General features: G+C 52.9%; 1 protein-coding gene across 4 annotated transcripts in view; it reads left to right on the top strand.

Annotated features, from left to right (window-relative positions):
- The window catches only part of RBFOX3 (RNA binding fox-1 homolog 3), a 527,163-nt gene that overhangs the window by 116,745 nt on the left and 384,481 nt on the right, over positions 1–25,937 (top strand). For all 4 annotated transcript variants that reach the window (XM_054457213.2, XM_054457210.2, XM_054457211.2 and 1 more), the window contains exon 2: positions 10,389–10,533. The gene's annotated coding sequence lies outside the window, so the exon portion shown is untranslated. The remainder of the gene's footprint in view (positions 1–10,388; positions 10,534–25,937) is intronic.

Here is a 25,937-nt window from a genome sequence, read left to right as displayed (position 1 = left end):
TGTAATACACATACTCCCTCTTCACCTTCCACCATGAGTGGAAGCTTCCTGAGACCTCACCAGGAGCAGATGCCAACACTGTGCTTCCTGTACAGCCTGCAGAACCAGGAGCCAATTAAACCTCTTCTCTTGATAAATGACCCAGCCTCAGGCATTTCTGTATAGCAATGGAAGAACAGCCTAATAGAGCTCTCATCCTTGGGATTTTGTTGTGTTTCTCAGCCTTGTCTTCCTCCTTTTGAGGGCTCTTCCTCCTCCCTCCTCACGGGCCTTTCTCTCCCACCACTGCCTCCTGGTGTGTCCCAGTGTGACCTTCCTCACCTCTGTAATCTGCTCTCATCCCATCTTCTCACTTCGTGTTCTTCTGCATGCCTGTGGCTCCAGCCACCGTTCATATTTTTTTGTAATCCCCACGTTATCTATTGCTGTGTAATAGATTATCCCCAAATTTAATGGCTTCAGACAACAATCATTTATTAGCTCATAGTTTCTGAGGTTCAGGAATCTGGGAGGGGTTCAGCTGGGTGCCTGGCTCAGCGTCCCTTCGAGGTTGCAGTTGATATGTTGGCCGGGGCTGCAGGCATGGGAAGGCTCAAATGGGGCTGGAGGATCTGCTTGTAAGCTGGTCTCTCTCATTGGAGGATCTGCTTCCAAGCTCGTCTGTCTTGTGGCTGCTGGCTGTGGCCCCAGTTCCTCTCCAGGTGGCCTCTCTGTAGGGCTGCCTGAGTGTCCTCATGACAGGGCGGCTGACTTCCTCCAGAGTGAGAGAAAGATGGAGGTCTTTTAAGACCTAATCTTAGAATTGATGAATCTTCACTTCTGCTGAATTCTATTGGTCACACAGACCAATGCTGGTATGACAGGGGAGGTGACAATTCTGGGCACCAGGAGGTGAAGACACAGGGGCTGTCTTAGAGCCTGGCTGCCACGGTCCCCAATGCAGACAGGATTCTCTCCAGCTTAGATGCTAGCACCACCCACTGACCAGCCCCCTCCCCGACATTCCAGGGGCTCTTCAAACTCAGCGTGTCCAATGTGAGCTCAGCCCCATCGGCCTTGAAACATCATATTGTGCCATTTATTTTTTGTTTTGTTTTTGAGACAGAGTCTTGCTCTGTCATCCAGGCTGGAGTGCAGTGGCGTGATCTTGGCTCACCGCAATTTCCACCTCCCAGGTTCGTGCAATTCTCCTGCCTCCCGAGTAGCTGGGATTTCAGGTATGTGCCACCACACTTGACTAATTTTTATAGTTTTTTTAGAAGACAGGGTTTCACCATGTTGGCCAGGCTGGTCTCAAACTCCTGACCTCAAGTGATCTGCCCACCTTGGCCTCCCAAAGTGCTGTGATTACAGGTATGAGCCACCATGCCCGGCCTTGTGCCATGTTTAACATAGGAATAGCAGAGTGGACTGTGGGTAATAATGCGATAAATGACACCATCACTAAGCTGAAGGCCCCTGCACTGTGACTTCCTGATGTCATGGTCTCCCAAGCCCACCTTCTTCCTCCTTACCTTATCACAAACTGGCCCCCTATTTATGTAGTTGGACAAACCCGAAACCCGGCAGGTGGCTTGCGTCTTCCTCATCTCCCATGTGGGTGGGACTGGTCACCGAGTCCTGGTGTTCGCAGTCACTAATCTCCATCCGCCCTTCCATAAGCCATTGGATCACCTGGGCCACCTCCCCACTGAGATTCCTGCCTTGGTTTTTCCCCTCTACCCAGCCCACATTGGCACCAGAGTGTGCTTCCGAATACCCAAATCTTCATCATGTCCTGCTTAAAATTCCTCAAATGGCTTTTTCAAGTCCTTGGCATGGTGTTCAAGGTACTTCCTGATCTGGTTTCTGACATATGTCTGGTCTCATCTCCTGCTACCCCTAGTCCTAAACTTCCTCTATTATTTGCATTCCCTAGATGACATTTCCCCTGCCCCTTCTGTCCAAGGCTCTGCACCTGCCCTCCTCTGTCCTCCCCTCCCCTCTCCTCCCCTCCCCTCTCCTCTCCTCTCCGATTCACTCCAGGGTCGGTCACCTGCCCTAGGAAGCCAGAACACCTCTGCTTAGGTTCCCAGACACCCATCACCCATGTCTGTCTATTGGCTCTTCACTCTTTCATGCACTCACTCAAGCATGTTTGCTTAGCACCTGGGGTGTGCCGGGCACCATTCTCGATGGCTTAGCTGTGGTGCTGAGAAAAATAAGGCCCCAACCTTCTAGAGCTTGCCATCTTGTAGGAGCCCATACCCTGCCTCTGGGGTTGTGGTTTACCTGTTCTCTCTCTCTCTCTCTCTCTCTCTCTCTACACTGCAGGCCCCTCAACAGGTGCCTGTGGTGTTCCTAGCTGTGCCCCAGTATCCATGCAGGAGGGACTCATGGATGTTTAGCACAGCAGTGATGCTCTCTGGAAGGACCAGAACCTGGAAACTAGATGAATTGCTTGAAACCCAAGTGGCCCAGCAAGCCAGCCATAGCCAGGCTGAGGATTTGTTGTTGTTGCTGTATTTTGGGGAACATTTCTGATTTTGAGCCCACAGCACTCCCTACCACCAGGCTCAGCCTCATGGCCGGGGTTCTGGGCCCCCAGCCCAATGAACCTGGGTCAGGCAGTCTCCAGCCTCTCCTCCAGAAACCGTTCTCCTGACCTTGGGGAAAATTGCTTCCCAAATTACAGCCCTCCACTTTGCAAGCTTTAAAGACAGCACCGAGGACACATAAATTACAGAAGGCCCTTCCCTTTCCCGTTGGATACGTTGAATAATGTAACATTTCAACAATACCAAAAGGTACACTGTATTATTAAAACACACTGGCATTAAAAAAGAAGAAGTATAGCTACAGTAAAATTGTCACCGACTCCCACCAGATGCCAGAAGAATAAAACCCAAATTATTTTTGCTGGAGACAGGATTTAGAAGGCAGGAGGGGAGCCAGGAATTAAGCTGGTTTCACAAGAGTGGTTTAAAAATGGGGGGAGGAGTTTCATTTATTCTGAATATTGTATATTCCCTATAATCTTTACTACTAAAATGAGGTGCTCCATGTTGTTTTTCTCTTGGTTAAAGAAAGAGCAAATTTTGCTTTCTTAGTTTAAGTCCCATTTTAAACTCTGATTTTGGTCAGGAGCTTATGTTTTGCGGGGTGCAGAGGCTGAGGAGGCATTGGGGTGGTGGAAAATGGAAGAGAGCAAAGCCAGCAGCCCTGAAAGGTATCATGAGAGGGATTAACCCGAAAAGATGGCAGAAGTAGAACCACTGGCACCCAGGGAGAAGCTAGTGTAAGAAAAACAGAAGGAAAGAGAACAGTGCCTTGTGGAACTGCACCCCGGGGCAAGCTCCAGAGGGCTGCATACCCTGAGGCAATGCTGCAGTTGGGAGGGTGCACGACTCTAGTACCTTTGGAGAATTCCATGGTTTAAAAAAAATGATTGTTGGACCAGGTGCAGTGCCTCACACCTGGAATCCCAGAACTCTGGGAGGCCAAGGTGGATCGCTTGAGCTCAAGAGTCCGAGACCAGGTTGGGCACCATGGTGAAAGCCCATCTCTACAAAAAATGCAAAAATTAGCCAGGCATGGTGGCGCACACCTGTAGTCCCAGCTACTCAGGGGACTGAGGCGGGAGGATTGCTTGAGCCTGGGCGGTGGAGGCTGCAGTGAGCCGTGTTCAAGTCATTGCACTCCAGCCTGGGTGACAGAGTGAGACCCTGTCTCAAAAAATAAAGAAAGAATGTTAAGTCCTTGCCATTACTCTGATTCTTTTTTTTTTTTTTTTTAACTTTCTGGCAGGACTAGAAGGCTAAAAAGTTCTGCTCTCTGCAATAAAATGAACCAGCAAAGGTGTAGTTTGGGGAGAAAAGTAAAATCTAAAATGTGCTAGTGGAGTCCTCTGAGATTTTGCAAATGCCATTTTCTGAGTCCTTCCAGGAAGCCAAATAAGAATGCAGGCATATTTCTGGCGATATTGCTATCTTTGTTAAAAACAAAAACAAAAAACAGATAAGCAAAATGCTGTAAAAACCCAAACTTGATTTCTGATGATTTTAGGGTCCTTCCTTTGGGGCCCCTGGTCTTGGAGTCCCCTATGCTATGTCCTGAAATGGCTCCTTCACAAGCCCATGTGTGACCATCACAAAGAGGCCTGTGGCTCTGGTGGCCTTCAGAGGTCATTTGACTCCTTGGAGTATTAGGAGAAAGCGCAGCTGTGATTTAGTGCAAAGCACTTTCTGTCTTCTTTCTGTGTGCCTCATACAGGGGGCAGGGAAGGTGACATCCAAGACACTTTGGGCAGGGATGGGGTTGCTATTGCATCTTGTTGAATGTCCGGAACCTGGGTCTGCATCTGTCACATAGTAGGCACTTCCTGTGAGTTGATGGGGAAAGGATCAGGGATGTTCAGATGTCCCAGGTCACACAGTGATGGGCTGGGAGGAGAACCCAGGCCTGCGGGTCCTGCTCCAAGCTTTTCCCTTGCCATTGCCTGAAATGTTCCAAGGCACGCCAATCAGGCTGCTGCAGAGAATGGAGTGTAGCATGCCCTGAGAAGACGAACTGCCTCAGAATTCAAGTCCTGCACTGGCAGGGCTGCGTCTGCCCAGAGGGGGACCATTGTCTCATTCCCCCATGTGCTGCTGTCAGTAGGCCCAGGGAGGGGGTAGTGAAATGGGGGGCTCTGCCTCAACTCACCGGCCACTTCTGCCTCTCTGTGATGCCTCATCTTAAATCCTATAAATGAAGCCACGTCCTCAGATGAGCCTTAATTTATAAAGGACTAGTGATGTCCCCAGCCTGTCCTTGCATGCTGAAGTCCAAGTGTGGCCTTCTATTTGGAGATCTGAGGAAAAAAAAATCCAGGATGTATGCTTGGCTGTTGGTCCTCTCTCTGCACAGGAGGCTGTGAGTGTGAGGGTCTCGGGACGCCTGGGTTTTAGGTGGGCTCAGTTAATTTGCTTTGCCATGTAGAATGGGAAGGTCATTCCACCTCACCCCCACCTCTAGGAGCCTGAAGACCATCCCGTTGTCAGATGCAAATCAATGACAACTTCTTGATCCCACTTGTTGGTGTTCAGGTCACCCAGGATTTTTTTTTTTTTTTTTCTGAGATGGGGTCTTGCTCTGTCACCCAGGCTGGAGTGCAGTGGCGCGATCTCGGCTCACTGCAAGCTCCGCCTCCTGGGTTCACACCATTCTCCTGCCTCAGCCTCCTGAGCAGCTGGGACTACAGGCACCCGCCACCACGCCTGGCTAATTTTTTGTATTTTTAGTAGAGACAGGGTTTCACAGTGCTAGCCAGGATGGTCTCAAACTCCTGACCTCATGATCCACCTGCCTCAGCCTCCCAAAGTGCTGGAATTACAGCCAAGAAGTTTCATCAGAAACATTACCCAGCTCCACGCCACTCACCCAGATTGACTTCCTTCTTTGCAGCATTCATTTCACCAAAACTGCCGAGCGCCTACTGTGTGCCAGCATTGGCCAGGCGCTGGGGCACGATGGTGAGCAAACACTGACGGGGGACTGAGGACGAGGATGAGGATGGTGATTCAGCCAGGCTCTCCTCTCCCCCATCTCAGCACATTCTTTCCTAGCTGTGCTTGTCCCTTGCTTCTGGCCCCCCTGGCCTCTGCAGCATCTTGGTCAACACAAGTCCACGCTTCTGACCAAAGGCAACTCGTGAGTCCAAGGTCGTTGGGGCCAACCAGGACAGGTCATCTGACTTCTGCCTTCTCTGCCCTTCCCTGGGGACTGCCGTCCTAGCCTCCTCTCTGCCTGGCCAGTGCACCTCACCTGGGCTATCTGCCTGTGGCTTCTGCTCCAGCTACCTTCTGTGCCTCACCCACACCTCTGCCATGGCCCTCCTCAATCTTCCCCTGTCCAGGCTGGGTGAACGTGCCTCATCCCCAGAGGCTTCCTTCCCTCCTCTTCCCTCCTTCGGTCTCTCTCACTCCTTCTGCTACCTCCCTCTCCCTTTGTGTATCTGCTTATTTTTTGGTAGAAGATACTTTATAGCAGTCCAAATGTTTGTTTTTCTATCTTCTCTTTCCAATAACAAGAATCTGAGAGGAGGCCTTTTGGGGCCAGAGCACCAGGGGCTGCCCCAGTCTCGTGCTGCCTTGGGACCAGTGCTGGCTGTTTCTGCAGCAGGCTGAAGCGGCCAGGCTGAGAGCTGGGAAGAGGAAACTGGCCAGCTGCAGATGGGGGCGCAGGAGTCTTTAAAATCCTTCTCTGAGACTGAGGCCCCCCTCCAAACCCCAGGGCACAGCCCTCACCCTTTGTAGGACACTCCTCACGCTTCCCAGCTCTTCTGGTGTCCTTGCCACCCATAGCCAGCGTTCTGGGGATGCTTAAGCCTCTCCCTGGACTCCTTTATTATTTGGGGGCCCTGTCATTAAAGCAAGAGGATTAGATCCTGAGGAAGCAGGTGGAGGGTAGGGTCCAGGATGGCCCGTCTGTGCTTATGTGCATATGTGAGCATATGTGAGCATGTGTGCACACATGTGTATGTGCAGGGGACAGGATGGGATCTCAGAATTCCCCACCTGACCTCCCAGAAGAGGGGGAGGTGAGGAGGCCGCAGAGGCTTTCCCCTTGAAGGTCAACAGTGGGGTGTTCCTGTGTGCTCTGCTGTGCTCTGAGCACTGCACTCAGCGTGTGGTGAGGGGCAATAAATACGGGTCAGAGAATGAGGAGGACGTAGCTCGCTCCCGAGACAGACTGGACCCTTTTGTCCCCAGCAAGTGGGGGAATGGCAGGCTGTGGCCTCAACCAGGCCCCGCCCACCCTGGTCCCTGCCACTGCGTGGGCTCGCCCTGAGAAGCCACCTGCAGCCCAGCCCAGCCCCCCACTCCGCTCCCACCCCTGCCGGGCTGCGGGGCCTCGAGAGCCTTTGAGGGGACTTGGTCACTGAGCCTTTTGCCTCCCACCGCGGTTCCGCTCCTTCTGCCAGCCTCGAGCCTGGGGCGAGCCCTGAGGTCCCCTAAACCCCACGGCACCAAGGGGTGGGGCTTGGGGCGCAGGCGCGCACGCAGAGGGGGCCATAGGCCCATGTTCTGCGCTGTGGGTGATGGATGGTGTTTCCCACTGCGGAGTGGGGAAAAACATGCCATTACAATCGGGAACAAGCTGTTAAGTTATCTCCCACTCAGCTCGGGTCAAGGAAAACAAAACCAAGCTGGGCCTATCGGTGGGGCTGGGACGCAGCGCCTTCGCCCAGCCGGCGGCAGAGGAGGGGTGCGGGGCGCACAGGACTGGCCTACCGCAACGCCAAGGAGGCTCGAGCCCAGGCAGGGGTGGCTGTGCTGAGGCTGGTCCCTGCCCTCCGGACTCGGTGGCCTGTGGATGGCTCGTGTCTCCATACTCTAAGCCGGCGGCTGCAGGCGGGGCTGGGCACGACCAGTTAAAATGAAAATGAAATAACGTCCCATGAGCTTGGCTCGCAAGGTGCGGTGGAGAGGTGTGGGGGCGCCCGGGGGGCACCGCCTTCAGCTCGGCCTCTGGCGGGATGTGGAGTCTAGGCTGGATGGGGGAAGAAGCAAGAGCAGCACCTAGAGAAGGTGGCCTGGGTTTCAGGCATGACACCTAAAGATCTGTGTGCTGGGGAGGGGAGCAGTGGGGTTGGAGCTTCTCTTGGGTTCCTTCCTCACATCTCCCGACGCTGTCTTTGCTCCCTCTAATTCCTCCCCATTTCCTTCAAGGGTTTAGGTTCCCTGGCCCTGGACTGGCTGCCAGGCTGGCAGCATCAGTGTCCATGTGGCCCCGGGGGATGACTCGGGATCCCCAGGGACGGACTCTGTTTCCATTCCTTCCTGTGGGCGCCTCCCCTGCCAGGACTGCTCTGGGAAGGACAGCTCCATCCGCCTCAAAGGCAAGAGAACTGACAAGTCAGGAAGGGTGACAGCCCCGGCAGACAGCCCGCCTCTCCCCAGGCTCTCCTCTCGCCCAGGCCCTGGGCCACCTCTGCTTTGGGGCTGGTGGGAGAGAGCAGCGGAGCAGGAGTCTCCCTGGACCACCTGCCTCCATCTTGGCTCTGGGAGCCCTGTCTGGGAAGGAGGTGACATTGAGAGTTAAGGCAAATGCTTGGGAATCGCCTCCAGGACCAGAAGGGTATCCTATTATCTCCCTGAAAGCCCCAATGGGACCAGGGGAGACTTGAGGGCTTACAGAAGCTTCTGCTCCTCCGGTCATTGAAACAGCTGGAAGCTGGGGCTGTGGGGGTGTAGACAGCAGGCTCAGAGTAGGCTAGGCACAGATCTTCAGTTCCCCATGGACTTCCCTGCCCGGGGCCTGGTGCAGTGTGAGTTCTAGCCCTTGCCTTTTGTGCTCCTGCTGAGAATCAAGCACTTAGGTGGCAGAGAAGCCTGCCGCCTGCTTTCTCTCCCCACTAGGCCAGGCCCCTCTCTGGAGCCCCCTCCCACCCAACCTGGGCTGCCTTCCACCTCCACCTGAGTCGTCTACCTCTGCTCAGGTCCCCTGCACCCAGGCCCTCTCCCAGCCACCTCCCTGGCTGCATTTCATCCATGGAACTGTTCCTATTACTTACACTTTTGCCATTGAAAAGTGGCTCCCATGCCCAGCAGTGGGCACTGGGCTCTGCACCGGTGGTCCCTGAAAGGGCAGATGTTCCCCAGGCATTGCTCAGGGGTTGCTGGGCTCTCTGTGATGCTGGTTCTGCTCTTCAGTTCTTCAGTATGGGGGTGGTACTCTGTTCAGTGACTGGATTTTAGGAAAAGAAACAAACTGGTAGATTTATTATTGTTGTGTGTTGCTGTTTAAAACCCCATTGTGAAATTTCTGGGTGGTGCCAGTGGTGGGGGCGATTCAGGGAGACACAGCTCAGCCACTCCCTGGCCACCCTGATCTCATGACTCTATCCCAAGACGGTCTCTCGGGCTAATCAGAGTGGATCTCCTAAACCGTTTTTGTGTCCCGTCTGGCTGATGGCACACATACACTGTTTGGGTTGGAGTAAATTAAGCAAACAAGACTTCCCGGGCTCGGGTCTACCCACTGCCAGCCCTCACCAACTAAACAAACAAAATCCTCCAGTCCCCTCCATATCCCGGGAATTCCTGCTCTCTGGTGTGATAGTGGGATATGATTCTAAATAAACCCAGAAGTATTAATGGGGGAGTAACTTTTGTGGGTTCAGTCATTCATTCATTTACTTATCCACTCAGAAAAATATGGAGCGAGCCCCAGCCATGTGCCAGGCACATCCTGGGCACTGGGGATTCAGCACTAAATCCAGCAGATGTGGATGCCTGCCCTCAGGGAGCCTGCGTTCCAGTGGAGGCAAAGTGGGATGGCGGGATCCCAGCACATCCACATGAAGCCAGATGTGCTAAGTCCCTGGGGGGATATTCATGAGGAAAAGGAGAAGGAAATGCCATAGGGATGCTGATTGTTTTGATGGGGTGTTCTGCTCCTGGGTGGCCTTGGAAAGGTGCCATATGTGCACAGCTCCGAGGCAGGTAGGCAGGCAGGCAGGGAGGGAGGGAGGCAGACAGGGAGGGAGGGAGGCAGGTAGGCAGGCAGGGAGGGAGGGAGGGAGGGAGGGAGCCCTGCAATTGTGCAGGGAAGAGCATTCCATGCAGTAGACGTGCAAAGGCGTGGTGCAGGGGTGGGGTCGGGGAGGCATGCGCCTGTGTGGAGGGATGGCCAGGAAGCCAGTGGGGCTGCAGGGGAGAGAGGGAGTGTACTAGGAGAGGGGGCCAGACTGCCAAGAGCCCCAAAGGCAAAAGGGGGTTGACCATGAGCTGTCTATGAGCACACGGCCCCAATGTGAGACCTTGCATGTTATTTTCTTAGGAAGTCCCCACATCATAGAAGCCAGATTCACCTGGCTTGCAGGCCACTGAAGCAACTTTAAGTGTTTCTTCCAAATGACACAGGACACCAGTGGAAGGCTGTGTCACCAGATCAGGACAGTGACATCATCTGATGAATATTTTTAAAAGAGAGGGACAAAGTAGCTGGGGGAGTGCAAACAGTGGTGGGTCCTGGAATCTAGGCTGGATGGGGGAGGAAGCAAGAGCAGGCAGAGGTGGGAAAGGCGATGGGGAGGGGCCAGCGTGGTGGGGTGGAAGAGTCGCTGGGATTGGGGGACCATTGCAAGTGGGCTGGGAGAGGGGCAGACCCTGGGATGGACTGCACGGTGGCTATTTGGCAATAGGGTCCTAATGGTGTGTTTTCTGCAAGTTTCCTTTTACTCCCCTGGGGCATAAAAAGCAAAGTGCCCTTTGGAGGGTGCCGATCCTTCAATCCCTGGTGGCAAACAGTTGGCCTTGAAGCTGCCCCCTCCCTTGTTTATTAACACCAAATGTTTGCTTTAGATCAGAAGGAAGATGTTTTCTTCAAAGGCCATTTTTTTACGTGCTTTTTTCCCCCTGCAGGTTGAAATTCTGTCTCTGAGAAGCTAACAATCTTCCTGTGGTCGCTGCTCCTCCCCAGCAGCCCCCTCCTTGCCAAGGACGGTCCAGAAGGAGCCCCACTGGGGCCTCCCCGCACAGCAAAGCAGACCTCACCTCCCACTACCAGGTAAGGCGGCCCCACCTGTCCACCATGCCCATCCCCAGAGTTTGCATTTGTGGAGGAAATACGTTTTAATGCGGCGATTTGATTTTCCAGTAAGGGTTGTGGGGTAGGGGCGTTCTGTGCTGCTGTCTATAGCTTTCAGGTCATGGTGTCTTTGTGGAGTAGGAGGGGGAACGTCGACGGATGCCCAGGAAGGTATGGGGTAGAATTTTTAAGGAGTGACCGCTCTTCGTACCCTGAAGTCCATCAGCCTGGCTGCGGGGCAGTTAGTCCTGGAAGGAGGGTGGGCGGAGTGTGGGGTCCACTGGTGTCAACAAAGATGCCATAGAGTCCAGGGTCAGGGCCCGACCCTCCCCTGCACGGTTCGTATTCTGCTGCCCAGATTGCTCCGCAGCTCAGAGAGGGCCCTGAAGCCTTTGTGTGGCTCTAGAGGGGATGGCATGATGGCTCCGTTCCCACCCCGAGAGGGTGACTGCCGTTCAGCTCTGACACCAACCGCCAGAGTCAGCGTCAGACTCCACAGGGTTTGGGCCAAGCGATCTCTAAGACGGCTCTCACTCCGAATGGAAGCTGCCAGGGCCACCTGCACTTGTGACCAATGGCAACTTCAGAGGCTCCCAGGACCCCTCAGTTTTGATAATTTGCTACAATTCACAGAACAACAACAACAAAAAAAGCACTACACTAAAAATGACAGTTGTATGACAGTCATATGATACACACAGGTTGAGGTCAGAGCATCCACACCCATTCCCTGTGGAGTTAGGATGCACCACCCTGCTGGTTCACCCACAAGTTCACCAACCGAAAGCTCCCCGAGCCACGTGACTGAGCTGTCTCTAGCCCTCTCTGCTCCCCTGAGGTGGGGAGTGAAGTTTCCAACCCTCTAATCACGTGCACGGCCAGCCTCACGCTTGAAGCTTTCTACGGGTCCCTGTGAGTTGTCAGGTCAGCACACGGTCAGGTGTGGTCAGGAGTGGCTTGTTATGAATAACAGAAGACACTCCTATCCCTTGGAAACTCCAGCAGTTTTAGAGATCACCTCCCAGGAACCAGGGACAGACACCAGGTGAATTCTTTCTTAAACCCCCGTAAGATTCAGTGCAGCCCCATCCCTGCTGATAAACAACGCAAAGCTCTGTGGGTCAGTGACCCCCCAGTCAGGGAGGACTGGAGCCCTGAAGCCTGCAGGCAGGCTTTGCATGATGACCCACTCTGGGCTGACAGAGGATACCAACAAGAACCCTGGACAAAGAGACCAGAGGCCCGGACACAGGCTGGTCTCTCCAGTACCCATCAAAAGATGCCCTTTCCAGAGCCCGCAGAATTCGAAATCTCTACGCACAGTCTGGGTGCATCTCCAGGTGTGCACTGCTTGCTTCTCTCTGGTGAAGGCCATGGGTGCTCTTCTCTGCTCCAGGGCTCCCTGGGGTCTTCTTGCCATAGCTCATCGATCCAGACTCTCCTGCATTATTCATTCCACAGCCTTGAGCCCCCGATGTGCTGAGCCCTGTTTGGGGTGCTGGAGACACAATGGAGACAAGGTCAAGTTCTGGCCTTCATGGTGTTTATATTTAGCAGGGACATGGAGAATAAATGTATGTCAGGCGCCCATAATGCAGTGAAGATAAATGCAGTGCGCTAAGACCATGGGGAACAGTTGGAGCTGCGACTTGCCCAGGACAGAAGGGCAGGCCCTGGTGCTGATGTTGTGAGCCGAGACAGAACGAAGGGAGGGAGGACCCCAGGATGTCTGAGGGGAGAGTGTTCCAGACAGAGGGAATGGCCAGTGCCAAGGCGCTGAGGCAGCAATGTGTGGGCATGCTGGAGAAGTAGCAGGAGGGGTTGGCGTCCTAGGGTCCGGGGGCTGTGCAGATGGAGGAAGGAGATGACGAAGAGGGTCCAGGGCTGGATGCAGAGGCCTTTAGGTTGGGACTGAGGATTTTGGATTTTGTCTTAAGGGTGGTGGGAGCAACTGCAGGGCTCTGAGTGAGGAATTGAATGGCCTGAGACATACAAAGATGCCGCTGCCTTCTGTGAGGGGGACAGAGTGGAAGCAAGGAACAGCCGATGAGCCCACTGTCCCTTTCTATCCCTGGGAGCACTGGCTCTGCCATGGACCCAGGAGGAGAGGAGTGGTGGATCTGGGCCCATGTCTGAGATAAGCCCTTAAACAACTCCCCTCCTCTGCTGAAATGGCTGTCACCCCATTCCATAAACCATCAGGGACCTCCTCAGGGAGCGCAGATAGGAAGGCCACACACCCCAGCCTGTATGGGACAGAGAAGCAGCAATGTGACTGTTTAGAGGGCAGGAATCCCACTGCTCTTTCTGGCTCTTTCTGCCCTGGGGCTCCCTGCAGTGTCGCTGTGAAGGCAGTGCTGGTGTGCCATCCGCTATGGCTCCTGGTCAGGTCGCTCTGTGCCAAGATCACTGCGCTTGCGGGCTGTCTGAGAAAATGTGTATTGGACACGAGGTTTGGGGCTGGCCTTAGTGCAGGACGAGAGACCCCCTGAGATCATGCTCTGTCTCTGGAACCTCAGACGCCTAGTTCCAAGAAGATGCATGCAGCTCTGTCCCTAGGGGAGGGCCCTGACGTACAGACATCCTGCAGGCTGTGACAGTAGCACCATCTCCTATGCTCCTCTGAAAATGCCACTTCCTGCTGCTTCCAAGAAGGAGGTTGCAGGGCCCAGCCTCACCTTTCTGTGGGTCTGAGAACCTGTGTCCCCCAAATAGATAAATCCTCGGGGTCATCAACAATGAAAGCGCAAGACAAGCCCACCCCTGAGGGAGGGTCTGGGAAGTCCAGGGGTTGGTGGGGTCACCCCACAAGCTCTTTTGGACCTGAGCTGCTTCCCTCGGTGTATTCACTGTCCAGCCCCTTGTTGATTCCAAAGGTGTGCTCTGAATTGTGAAGTGAGGAATCTGCATTTCGGAGTCTTCCTTTGCTAAAAGGATGAGGTCAAGGGGAGAGAAGGAAGCCCCTCTGAGCAAGGAGCAATGCGGTCTGAGGCCTGCGTGTGGCTTTGAATCTCTGCCTGTCTTTTATTCACCTTCAGGATGGTGGGTGGCGGGTGTCTGAAGGAAAAGGGCCAGGTACGCGCATCTGAGGTCAGGTGTGCCTGCAGACATCTTCCTTCCCTGCCAGCTCCTGGGTTCTCCCTGCGGCCTGGACATGGGCTTCAGAGAAGGGGCCGCCAAAACCACTCCTTGGGCTACCAGAGCTCTGGCATGTGGATGCCGTCCATGGCCCAAAGGAATGTGACTAGAGGAAGGGGCTTCCTAAGATGGACTTGGAGATCAGCAATGGAGAAACCCGGGCAGTGAAAAGCCTGCAGGAGCTTTTGCCCCAGTGAGGCGGGCTGGCCTTTCTGATTCAGGAATGGCCTTGGCAAGGGAGGCCTTCCAGCGAGACTCCCCATCGCTGCAGGCGAGTCCTTTCTTCATAGGAGAGTGTGTGGAGGAAGCAGTTTCCTTCTAGGACATTGCCTCAGCCCTGGTTCATTGCCTCTGCCTTGGAAAGGGTCCCGTCAATTAGATCCCATTTTAAAGCTCATCCCTTTAAATATGGATTCAATTTGGGTTTTACTGTACAGTAAATTCTAAGTCCTTATTAAAAACATGGATGGAAATTAATCTGCTGCAAAACAAGATTTGTCTGTTACATGCAGAGGCTGAGGCCTGGGGCAGATGGGTCTGAGCAAAAACTCCAGAGGAGGGTCATCTGCTCCTCCAACCCTGACTCTTCCCTTCCTTTCCCCTCCCCTTCGCCACTCTCATGGGATAACCTGAATTTTCCTAAACCACATTGCTGTTCGTTGTTGGGGTCACTCGGTGGAGCCAAGGAATGTGGCCCTTTGTCTCTTCTCTAGATGTTTTTGGGGATGGGGGAGCATCTTTGTTCTGGAGCTGAGAGATAAAGTCTTCTGCCCTGATGCAGACAGCATGAGATAGGAGCGGGGGCTACCGCGCACGCCGTGGGGCTGAGTGTGAGCCTGCCGTGATGAGACGGGAGCGGGAGCTGCCGCGCACGCCATGGGGCTGAGTGTGAGCCTGCCATGGTAGTGCAGCTTACACTATCCAAACTCATCCATCCACCCCGGCCCCCACCCTCCGGGACGCACCCATGAGCGGCAACACATGACTTCCCATAAATCATCTCCGAATAAGCGTGCTTCTTGCGCTCATCCATCACGTCTGTCTCTTGTCTGCTTGTTTTTAAAAGCTGTTAAACTGGAATCCTCACAGGGGGAGCATGGCACCCTTGAGGGCCGAGCCGAGACACAGGCTGCCCGCATCAGCTGTGGGAACGTGCGCGGGGCTTCCTGGAGCACATGAGCGTTGCTTGGCGGCAGGGAGAGGGAGATCATGGCTTCACCTAGTTACACCAGAAGCAGATGGGACGTTGCTCCCAGGCTTGCAGTGAATGCATTCCTGCTGCAGGAGCTCGTCCTAGGTGCTCCTGGGTGGAACAGGCGGTGCCCAGCTGAAGGACGTTGCTGGGGTCTCTCCTTCCTGCAGGGGCATCTTATTTCCTTCTTGGATCCAATATTTTAATGAGAAGACTTTAGTTTGAGCCAGTCTTTGGAGACATGGGTCCTAAAAACTTCCGTGATTCCTTTTCTATTGATAAATGTGTTTGGAAAATATTTAGGAAGGGTGCCAAGCTCAGCCATAGTCCCTCATTCTGATCCTGCCTAATTCTGCCACCCTGCCCCTTTGCTTGTTCACCACCAGAGCAAGCTCTGAGGATGTCCCTGTGAGAAAGGACATGAGACAAGGACCTGGGGCCCCACTCCATTGCTTCTATTTCACCCTTTCTTCCTCCTCCTCCTCCTCTTTATTTTTTTATGAGGGAGTTTCACTCTGTTGCCCAGGCTGGAGTGCGATGGGGCGATCTCGGCTCACTGCAAGCTCCGCCTCCCGGGTTCACACCATTCTCCTGCCTCAGCCTCTCAAGTAGCTGGGACTACAGACACCCGCCACCACGTCTGGCTAATGTTTTGTATTTTTAGTAGAGACGGGGTTTCACCGTGTTAGCCAGGATGGTCTCGATCTCCTGACCTCGTGATCTGCCTGCCTTGGCCTCCCAAAGTGCTGGGATTACAGGCGTAAGCAACCGCACCCTCTTTTTTTTTTTTTTTTTAGTTTATCTTTATTTATTTATTTATTTTTGAGATGGAGCCTTGCTCTGTCACCCAGGCTGGAGTGCAGTGGTGCAATCTCAGCTCACTGCAACCTCTACCTCCTAGGTTCAAGAGATTCTCCTGCCTCAGCCTCCCAAGTAACTGGGATTACAGGCGCCCACAACCACGCCTGGCTAATTTTTGTATTTTTAGTAGAGACGGGGTTTCACCCTGTTGGCCAGGCTGGTCTCAAACTCCTGACCTCAAGTGATCCACCTGCCTTGGCCTCCCAAAGTGCTGGGGTTACAGGGTGAGCACCTTCCTCCTCTTCCTTTTCTTCTTCTTCCTCTTCTGTCTCCTTTTCCTCTTTCTCCTCTTGCTTCTTTTTTCTCTCCCCCTATTTCTTTCCTTTCTCATTCCTCCTCCTCTTCCTCCTCCTCTGTCTCTGTCTGTCTCTCTCTGTCCCCCCCACCCCATTAAGGAATTGTGTGCACTTCAGGTTTTTCTGCACTTTCTCTTCCAGAGCCCCTAATTCTGCCGCCCTGCCTCTGCCTATCCTCTCTATCATCTGGTTCCTTCTCTGCAGTTCTGGTGACTTGGCAGTCACCACTTACCCCTCACAGGGGTTGGAGAGGAGATGAGAAGACATCAGATATGTCTTATCCCCTCTCTCCTTTCCCCTTCAAGGGGAAATGTGTGGCTGGAATCCTTCACACCCCCTGAACTGACTGGCGTGGGGTTTGCCTCCAAGAACTTTTTGTCTCTAGACAGATGTCACAGACCTCTGTGGCATTTGTGATATTTTGTCCTATCTGCTTTTGGCTTCGCCTCTATCCTTTTCTTTGCCCTATACTTGTTGGCTGAAGAATAAAACTGATTTTTGGCATTGGTGTGACATTTTTTAAAAAATAGAAAAATGGGCCAATATTTTTCCTTGGTGACTTTAGAGCTCTGTGAGTGAGCAGCGGAGGAGGCTGGGCGGGTCGCAGAGGGCGCTGTGGGCAAGTTCCCCAGGACACCGCTCCCAATTAGAGCCCATTAGTCACTCCGTGTGTTAAAGCATTAAGAACAATTAAGGGTGAGAAGAGCTTCCAGATGTAGTTCCAGCGCTGCAGCGGGAAGGGAGGGCCCTGCCGCTGCTCCCCAGATGGAAATTATCCAAGGAGAGGAGCCAGCAGGGCCTGGTCCCCAGGGTGCCGGTGGCCCCCAGAGCACAGGGTGTTAGGTGCAGCCCCCAGGACAGTCAGCCTGGCCAGTGGGGCTGGAAGTACAGATCATCTGAGTCGGTGTCCTGTGACTGCCATCTCAGAACGCCATGTACTGGGTGGCTTCTTACGATAGCTCTTCGTTCTCGCCAAGTCCTGGAGGCCAGGATCCAAAATCAGGGTGGCAGTGGGGTTGCTTCTCAGGGAGAAACTGTCCCGGCACACGGAGGCCTTTCTCCTGGCTCTGGGGGCCACTGGCCATCCTCTGTGGGCCTTGGCTTATAGACGCACCGTCAGTCCAGTCTCTGCCTCCATCATCACGAGGCAACCCCACCCCCATGCCTGTGTATCCTGTCTGTCGTGTGTGTGTGCATTTGTGTGTGTGTGCGTGTGTGCATGCATGCGTGTGTGTGCACCTGTGTGTTCTCATTTCCCTCGTCTTCTAAGGACACCAGTCATTGGATTGGGGCCCACCTCTTAACTTGATCACATCTGCAAAGACCTTATTTCCAACTAAGGCCACATTCCCAGGTCCTGGGTGTTAGGGCTGGAACATGTTTTGGGGGAACATGATTCCACCCACTGTATCCTCCAAGGCTGCCAGGGAGGAAGATGAACCCGGGCACTATGACTCTATAGCCCACGACACATCCCGAGGCATGCCCTGACCCTCACGGCCTTGATCTCACCCAGACACTGAGATGCTCTGGAAAAGAACTATCCCTTGGCTGATTTTAAGACAATGATAAGAAGGTGTACAGGCTGAGCAGTAAAACCAAGGCCAGAATGACTGGAGCTGTAAGAGTGGACATCGGAAGAACCCCAGGACCCCAGGTCAGAAGGCCGTCCACAGACCTAGTGGAGAGGGAGGCACCTGGTGCGATGGGCTGAGATCCTTCTCTGTCCCCCACCCACTTCCCACCTCCCACTGCTGAGATTGGACTTGAGAACAAACTAAGAATTAAAAAGCCAGACCCCAAATCTAAACCTAAAAATAAACAGTTCGTGCTGCAAGTTTTGGGTGCACACTTTTGTCACAGGAGAGAGAAACTGGAGTCTTGCTCTGCCTGTGGGAGAGGGAGGCGTTGTAGAGCTGGGCCAGGAGAGCGGAGCCTGTGAGGTCTTTCCAGGGGGCTCTTGAGGTGTGGAAGGAATGGATTGGAAGGAAAGGTTGAAGGCAGGCCCAAGAAGCAGAGGGAAAAAGAGACCTCTGGGGAGAGAGGGATGTGGACACATTTTTGGGTGGGCACGGGTGCTGAAGTTAGTGATGCGTGGGGCTCTGGCGGTGAGGCAGGCCAGTGGGCGTGCAGCAGGGACTGAGTCAGGAGGTGGTGATGGTGGAGGTAAGAGTCCAGGGCTGGGGGAGACCCATGAGGACTTTAGGAAAAGGAACTAATGGCACCAGTGAATGAGGGGAAATGGAGGCAGAAAATAGATCCTGGGTACACGCTGCACTGAAGTTCACGGGTACAAAAGTCAAATGTGAGTGAGGTGACCTTCTGCACAGACTTTGCTCTCTGTCTTCCCTCTGCATGCACAGCCCACCCTCCTCTGAGATGCTGAGTCCCCCAGCGATAAGGGCTGTGTCTTCAGTGAGAGCCAATAAATGATTGTCGCCATCCATTGAGGGGAAGGAGGGTTAGTCCTCGTGTTCTGGGATGGTATATCAACACCTGTGCAAGCATGATCCAAACAGACCCCGTCACACAGAAGTAACTGCAGAACTTGTGACTGCATCATCACAGAGATATTCTGGATGGAGAAACATGAGAAGGTTCCACATGGATCTGTACAAATCCATTCATTTTAGATTCAAAATGATCAAGGGCCACCAGGGACCTGAGTCAACGGCCTCCAAGAGCCTAAGTGGTTCTTGCTGGCCTCATTCTTAGATGGGACGTGGGGCTGAGGCCCCTTGATGTGATTCCGGAATTTCTTCATTTTTTTCTTCTGCATTGACACGTACATTCCTCAGAGGGGGTTGCTGGTGAATTCCACGGCAAAGGTGAATGGATGAGTGAGGATTTGTATGGATTGGGAGAAAATTATTCTTTTCCCTGATTTGCAAGGATACACAAAGTGTTTGCAGGCTTGGTGCTTTCAAAGACATCTGTGTTCTTTGGGGGAAAGAACAGAAAAGGAGCGTCAGCAAATGCCTGAGGAAGGAAAATTAATTTAGAAGTAGAGGTCAAGGCAAGCCTAACTTTAGTTCTGCGTGTGTGTGTGTGAGTGTGTGTGTGTGCTTTTAGGAGGAGGAGGAGAAAAATGGAGGCGGAACAGAATAATTTTTCTTTTTTCCTTTGGGGTGGGAGGGGAGACAGAGCTTGGACAGATGGTGTTTCTGAGTGACCTTGCATTGCTGAGCGTTGCTGAGTAATGGCTGGAATTACAGGGAGCTTGCAGGGTGTGGCCACCTGCCGTCACCAGCGGGGGTTCATCAGGATGTCAACATTATGGGAGGGCCTGAAAGCAAGCAAAGATAAACCCAAGTTCAACAAAGATCAAATAATACACTCGTAACACAACTTCATGTGGGAGGCATCTGTGTGCCTGGAGTGTCCAGAACAGTGTGCAAGGCCTGGAAATCCATCAGGCTGACGTCCCTGAATGACACGTGTGAGCAGGTTATCTTACCCGAGGTTCTCGTCCCAAAATTTATATGAATTATCATGAATCCTCACAACAGTTCCAACTCGGGCTCTGTGAGGAAGCTGAGCTGCAGATAAATGACCAGCCCAGGGCCATACAGAATTCGAACCCACAGCAGCTCCCTAGCAACAGGCTCAGGACACATCTCACATGACCCATATCCCAGCTACTCAAAGTGAGGTCTGTGGATGGGTGCCAGCCCGTGAGCTGCTGCTCCTGATCCCTGCAACTGAGTACAGAAGCTGAAATTAAGCATTTAGAATCTTTTAGTCATTTGAAGGAGTCATTTTAGGTCTGACGAGTCTAATCGTTAAGAACCTGGGCTTTGTGTTTTGTGTGCCTTCTTTATCCCATTTTTCTAGTGATTCTATTTTTATAGGGTTTCTAAAAACCAAAAGTAAGGGTTTTTCACTTCAACTACTCAGGAAGCTGAGGTGGGAGGATTGGTTGAGCCCTGGTGTTTGAGATCAGCTGGGCAACATAGTGAGACCCTGTCTCAAAAAACAAAACAAAGAAACAAAAATGTAGGTCCAGAATGAATTGGAAATAAACCAATGAGTCCTTCACCACAGATGGTTTGAGAAGTGCCAGTATAGAGGCTGCACAGGTCAGATCACGGAACTTGTTACGTTTGAATAAGCTCTGCCACTGACCAACAGACCCAGGGCAGTGTCCTCGTTTGAGAATGGAGGGTGATCATGAGATGTGGGAGGTGTGTGGTTGGCTTGGGCTGCCATGACAAAGCCCCTCGGCCTGGGGGCTCACACAACAGAGGTTAATTTTCTCAAAATTCAGGAGGCCAGAAGTCTAAGATCAAACTGTTGGCAGCATTGGTTTCCTTGAAGGCTTCTCTTTGGCTTGTAGATGGTCGTCTTCTCCTTATGTCCTCACACGGCCACCCCTTGATCTGTGCATGTCTGTGTCCTAATCTTCTCCTCTTAGGACACTGGTCAGAGTGGATGAGGACCACCCATATGGCCTGGCAAGGGTCCTATCTCCAAATGCGGTCACATCTAACGTACTGGGGGTTAGGACTTCAATGTATGAATTTTGAGAAGGCACGATTCAGTCCATAATAGAAGGGTGCACAGGAATTTTCTGTACTATTTTTGCAACTTCTTGTGATTCTTAAATTATTTCAAAATAATTTAAGGACTACCACTCCCAACCCTCTGCCACCAGCTAGTGCGACTGCTGTGGTTTGTCTCAGATGGGTCCCATCAGGCACACTCATCATTCCAGGTTTGGGGGAGCTGTTCTCTGGGATGGAGGCCAAGTGGGCATGACCCAGAGCCCACCCCCACCCCACCTTCCTGCCCTCTGGTCCTGCACATCTGCAGAGGGCAGCTGGGCGGTCGTTCTCATCTGTGCATGGAGCTGCCTCTTTGGTCATGTCTCTTGTCACCTGTCCCCTTTTCTTTCTGGAGTTCCTTAAGGGCATAGGCTGCAACTTCCTCTGTTTCTCCCACAGTGCTGCACATAGTAGGTTTCCATAAAGGGTTTTCCTGAGGCATATTTGATACAATGTGCTTGGTGGAGATTTAGTCGCCTCTCTTGAAGTGTTCTCCCTCGACCCTGGAGAACAGTGGGATCCCAGGTCACATATGGGCGCTAGGTGTGATGCAGGAGTGATGCATAGGGCTGGGATAGCTAACCTGCCTGCGTCCACCCAGGCTCTGCACACACCCTGGCCATGGGGACGCAGGCAGTGCTACTCACCTGACAACGTTCAGAGTCCTTTCTTGTTATAAAAAGCACTTTGGGTGATGACTGTCCTTTAAACACTGCAGTCCACGGAGAGGTGACAGGTGTGTGTGCACCTTCCTTGTTTATGTCGTGCTCTTTGTAGCTGAGAAAGCTCACGCCTGCACCCACAGTGCTGGGTAACTGGCGTCTGCCTCAGCCACCAAAACAAATGTCCCTCAGGCCAGGGGTGACCAGAGGTGGCGTTTGAATATTGTCTCTTGTCTGTGAGCCAGAATGTCATTGGATGGGTCATTATTCTAAACCATTCTGTTGCTCCAAAAGTTCCCAAGGCAAGGTCATCATGATTTTTGAATTATTTAGTATTTTGCCAGGCCCTGCACGCTCTTTGCAAAATGCTTTGCCCTCATTTCCCGGTGAATACCCCAAGCGTCGCACCCTGACCAGTGCTGGTCACGTACCCCGCTTTCCATGAGCTGAGAGCCACGATGGCTGGTTCCCATGAGAGACCCTTCATGTGTCCTGGCCTATTCCAGCAGGAGGGGTGCCGGGGACCCAGGACTCACCTCCGTTTTGCAGTATGGATGTCAAGCATTGTCCCTGAGGCCAGCAGAAAGCTTATTTTGACTGTCTACGAAGCAGTTAATTCTGTTGAGTTTTTCTCCTTCGCTGAATAGAAAGGAAGGGCTGGTTCTGTTATGTTATTTTTTTTTGTGGTGGTGCATCACAGAGCTAGAACATGCGTGCAGTGGGCTGTGCTCAGGCAAAGGGAGATTAAGTGGCTTGTCTTAGATGACAGAGGCACACAGCATTTCCCTGGAGGTATACATTTTCCCTGGAAGACTCCAGAAGAGAGGAAATATTAAACCTGTACCCCTGAGGGACTGGGTGTGTGTTGCCAGAAGGGGTCCAGAGAAAGGATGACATTTCTTTGAAGTCTTATTTGTTCTCTTAAAACTTCAAGCACATCTTACATTGAATCCACAATATGCTTGTGCTGGCTGTAACCTGACAGTAATACTTCCCCCAGACACTTTGGCTAGAACGGATACTGTGAGAGGAGGCACATGCGTGGGCTGTGTGGCCAGCCACCCTCATCTCACCTCTGCACACCCTAGCGGGCTGAGGGGGGTTTCCAAGCTTGAGAAGCACGTGGTAGGATGTTGGGGAAGGGATTCTAACCTTAGATGCGTGTGTGTGCTGAGAGGTGGTTTGGAGTAGAAGAATTTTAATGCCACCTTCCTGTGAAATTTTATGAGACTCTGCTTATAATGTGGCGACATTTCACACGGGGAGCCGGTAGCCTCAGGAGGGGAGCTGTTGAGTGAAGACAGCCCTCCCTCCAGCCCTACCCCACCCACCAGCCTGTCTGATTTGCTGTCGACAGTCTTTACTCTTTCCCCTCTGTCCAGCAGAGTGGACACACGGCATTTTGGCCACTGGGGCCAGGATGATGTCCCAGGTACACACATGTGGGGCACTGGGGCTGCAGTGGTGTCTCCAGTAGTGATCTCCTGAGTTCAGGTGATATTGAAGCACACAACTGTTCATTCTCCAACATTCACAGGGCCCTTTTGGGTCTGGATCAGGGCCAGGGGCTGTGTGTGTGGAGCTGAACGTAAGGATGACATAAAGATGACCCATGACAGCCTCTCCTCCGAGGCACCTGTGGTCTGCAGGAGGCCCTGCATGTGCCTACAACCCTCACCCTGGCTCTTGGTCACTCCTTGGAGCACACTGCCGGGGATGTGTTTTAGGGTGAGGAGCCATGGAGCACACTGCCGGGGATGTGTTTTAGGGTGAGGAGCCATGGGCTAGAGATGATGAGATGGTCTTCCGTCTCCATGCGTGCTCTCCCTCATGTGCGTTCTCCCTCATGCACATTCTCCCTCATGCACGTTCTCCCTCATGCACGTTCTCCCTTGTGCATGTTCTCCCCTGTGCACACTCTCCTCCGTGCACGCTTTCCCCCATGTGCGCCCTCCCTCATGAGTGCTCTCCTTCATGCGTGTTCTCCTGACTCAATGTGAGCAAGCTGCCCTCCACATTACATTTAACTAGAGGTCCTTCCCTCTCTTGGCTCAGATCACCCCATCCTGGTGGAATGAGGGAGGCCAAACCTGTTTTTGGGGGTCCCACATCCAGTTGTGTGCAGCTGTGGGTGGAGGGAGGGAGTCTGGTCTGGCAGGCTCATCGTGGCACCTAAAGGGTGGTGGGGCGGGGCATGTGCTATAGGGAGATGGGAGGTGCAAGCAGGTGGTCAGCTGCTTACCTGCAGGACGGGACAGGGACGGCAGAATGTAGGCACAGGACAGTTGTCTAGGCTGGAGCATTAGGCAGGACCAGGCACCCTGATGTGGAGTGGGGTCCTCTCCACACACACATCCCTGTTTCAGGTCAGGTCTGGACCCTGGTGCCTGGAGGGGATTCCCAGGACCACATGGGCGGCCAAGGGGCCCCAGTGCTGCTGCAAGGAGATGGGCACAGACCTGGACTTGAGCCCCCCCAGCATACATGTCAGACACCTCGTGACCAGTGGGAATTCATCTGGCTTGTGTCCTTGGCTCCTCTGCTGCCAACTCGATGTCAAGACCTGGACCGACCTTTCTGAATGACCCAAAGAGGAGAAGGTGTAGGGGAAAATATAGGGTTTTTGTTTCTACATTTTCTACTCTATAGAGAAGCTATATCCATATCTATCTGTATTCATCTATCTATCTGTCAGTCAGTCAATCAATCAATCAGTCTGTCTATCTATCTATCTATCTATCTATCTATCTATCCATCCATCCACCCTCCTGCCTGCCTGCCTGCCTGCCTATCTGCTATCTATTCATCCATCCATCCATCCATCCATCCATCCATCCATCCATCCATCCATCCTCCTGTCTCTATCTGCCTGCCTATCTGCCATCTATCTTCCTATCTATCTATCCATCCATCCATCCTCCTGTCTATCTGCCTGCCTGCCTGCCTAACTGCCATCTATCTTCCTATCTATCTATCTATCCTCCTGTCTATCTGCCTGCCTATCTGCTATCTGTCCATCCATCCATCCATTCATTCATCCTCCTATCTGCCTGCCTATCTGCTATCTATCTATCCATCCATCCATCCATCCATCCTCCTGTCTATCTGCCTGCCTATCTGCTATCTGTCTATCTATCCATCTATCCATCCATTCGTTCATCCATCCTCCGGTCTATCTGCCTGCCTGCCTGCCTATCTGCAATCGATCTATCTACCTATGTTTGTGTATGTATCTATCTATCATCCATGTGTGTATCCATTTATCCATCCATTTGTTGATCTATTATCTGTCTGTTCAGTCATCCATCTGTGTATCTGTCTACCTACCTGTCCATCCATCCATCATCTGTCTATGCATCCATCCATCATCTATCACCTGTCTACCTGCCTGTCTATCTGTATGTCTCTATATCCATCTGCCTATCCACTCATCTATCTATTATCCATCTATGCAGGTATCCATTTATTCATGCGTCATCCCCTATCTGCCTATCTACGTGGAACTCATTAATTTCTATCATTATTGTGAAGTTGATTTTGGAAACTTCATCCTCCTTTGGTCCTAGCGTGTGGGGTTCAGGGTGGGAAGGGCAAATGGTCAAAGCCATGTTTCCTGGCTCCACAGTCCTTCATGGTTAACCAGAGCCTCTCTCAGCTCCTAGGGCTCAGGGAACAAAACAATGCGGGCAGTAAAGCTGCAAAGTGGGAAGTGAGATGCAGGGAGGAGGCACGACGTCTGCCTCATGTTGGAGAAGAACCATCTCCTGGGTTCTCATACCTGTGGCACCTTGCGGGGAGAAAGGCCATGCTCAGGAGCCACACAGGAATCACAGGGTCAGAGAGCATGGTGGGAGGGGGGCGAGCAGAGGAGGAGGCCAACTTCCTGGAGACCTTGCTCAAGGTCCCTTCCTGGGAGGACTCAAAGGCCCATAGCAGAGAGAAACACTGTGATTCCGAACAAAGATCATAGTGAGCCCAGGGAGAGTGCAGCTCGGCGGGGAGAGGTGCCCACTCCTGGATCCTGGCGGAAGGCAGGTGGGACACACGTTCCAGGGACCCTGGCACTCATGGATGGGAGCGGGAGGGCCTCAGCCCCACGGAACAGGTGCTGCCCCACACCCTCTGCAGTTAGGAAGCTCAGGAGCAGAGCTGCTGGTGGGGGTAAGCCTCTCTGTCAGGCAGGCAGAGCAAGGGGTGGCCCAGGAGTGCTGGCCACAGGTACACAGCTGGGACATGCCCCTGGGACATCAGGTGGCCTCATGTGTTCAACATCCACGTGAGTTTACCTGGCACCAAGAGGGGGATCATCTTAAGGCAAAATTTAAAAGAAATTTGGAAGCAAGATTCTTTGGGTTTTTCCACCCTCTCTCCCTCCTCCCCACTCTGCCCCCATCTCCACCCACTTCTTTATTTACCACTCATCCCCTGAAATCTCTGAGGAAGGCACGCTACTCTGGGGACCTAAGCCACACACCAGCCTCTCTCAAGAATCAGAGGAGAGGTTTCCATGGGAAGCAGCATAGTGTGGCTGGTGAGAGGTCCTAGGACCCCGTCTGCAGCAGCCCGCGCCACCAGGTGTGAGGAGGGCCTCCCGGACCCAGACCTGGCAGGTGATGCCACCGCAGTCCTGAGCCATCTCGATGAGGCCATAACATGTGTCCGTGGCAGTGCCAGCTCTGCACCTTATCTA

Source organism: Pongo pygmaeus, chromosome 19 (assembly GCF_028885625.2).
Source record: "Pongo pygmaeus isolate AG05252 chromosome 19, NHGRI_mPonPyg2-v2.0_pri, whole genome shotgun sequence".
Classification (NCBI taxonomy): Eukaryota; Metazoa; Chordata; class Mammalia; order Primates; family Hominidae; genus Pongo; species Pongo pygmaeus.
Note: the sequence above shows the minus strand (reverse complement) of the source record. Positions and strands in the feature narration are given on the sequence as shown.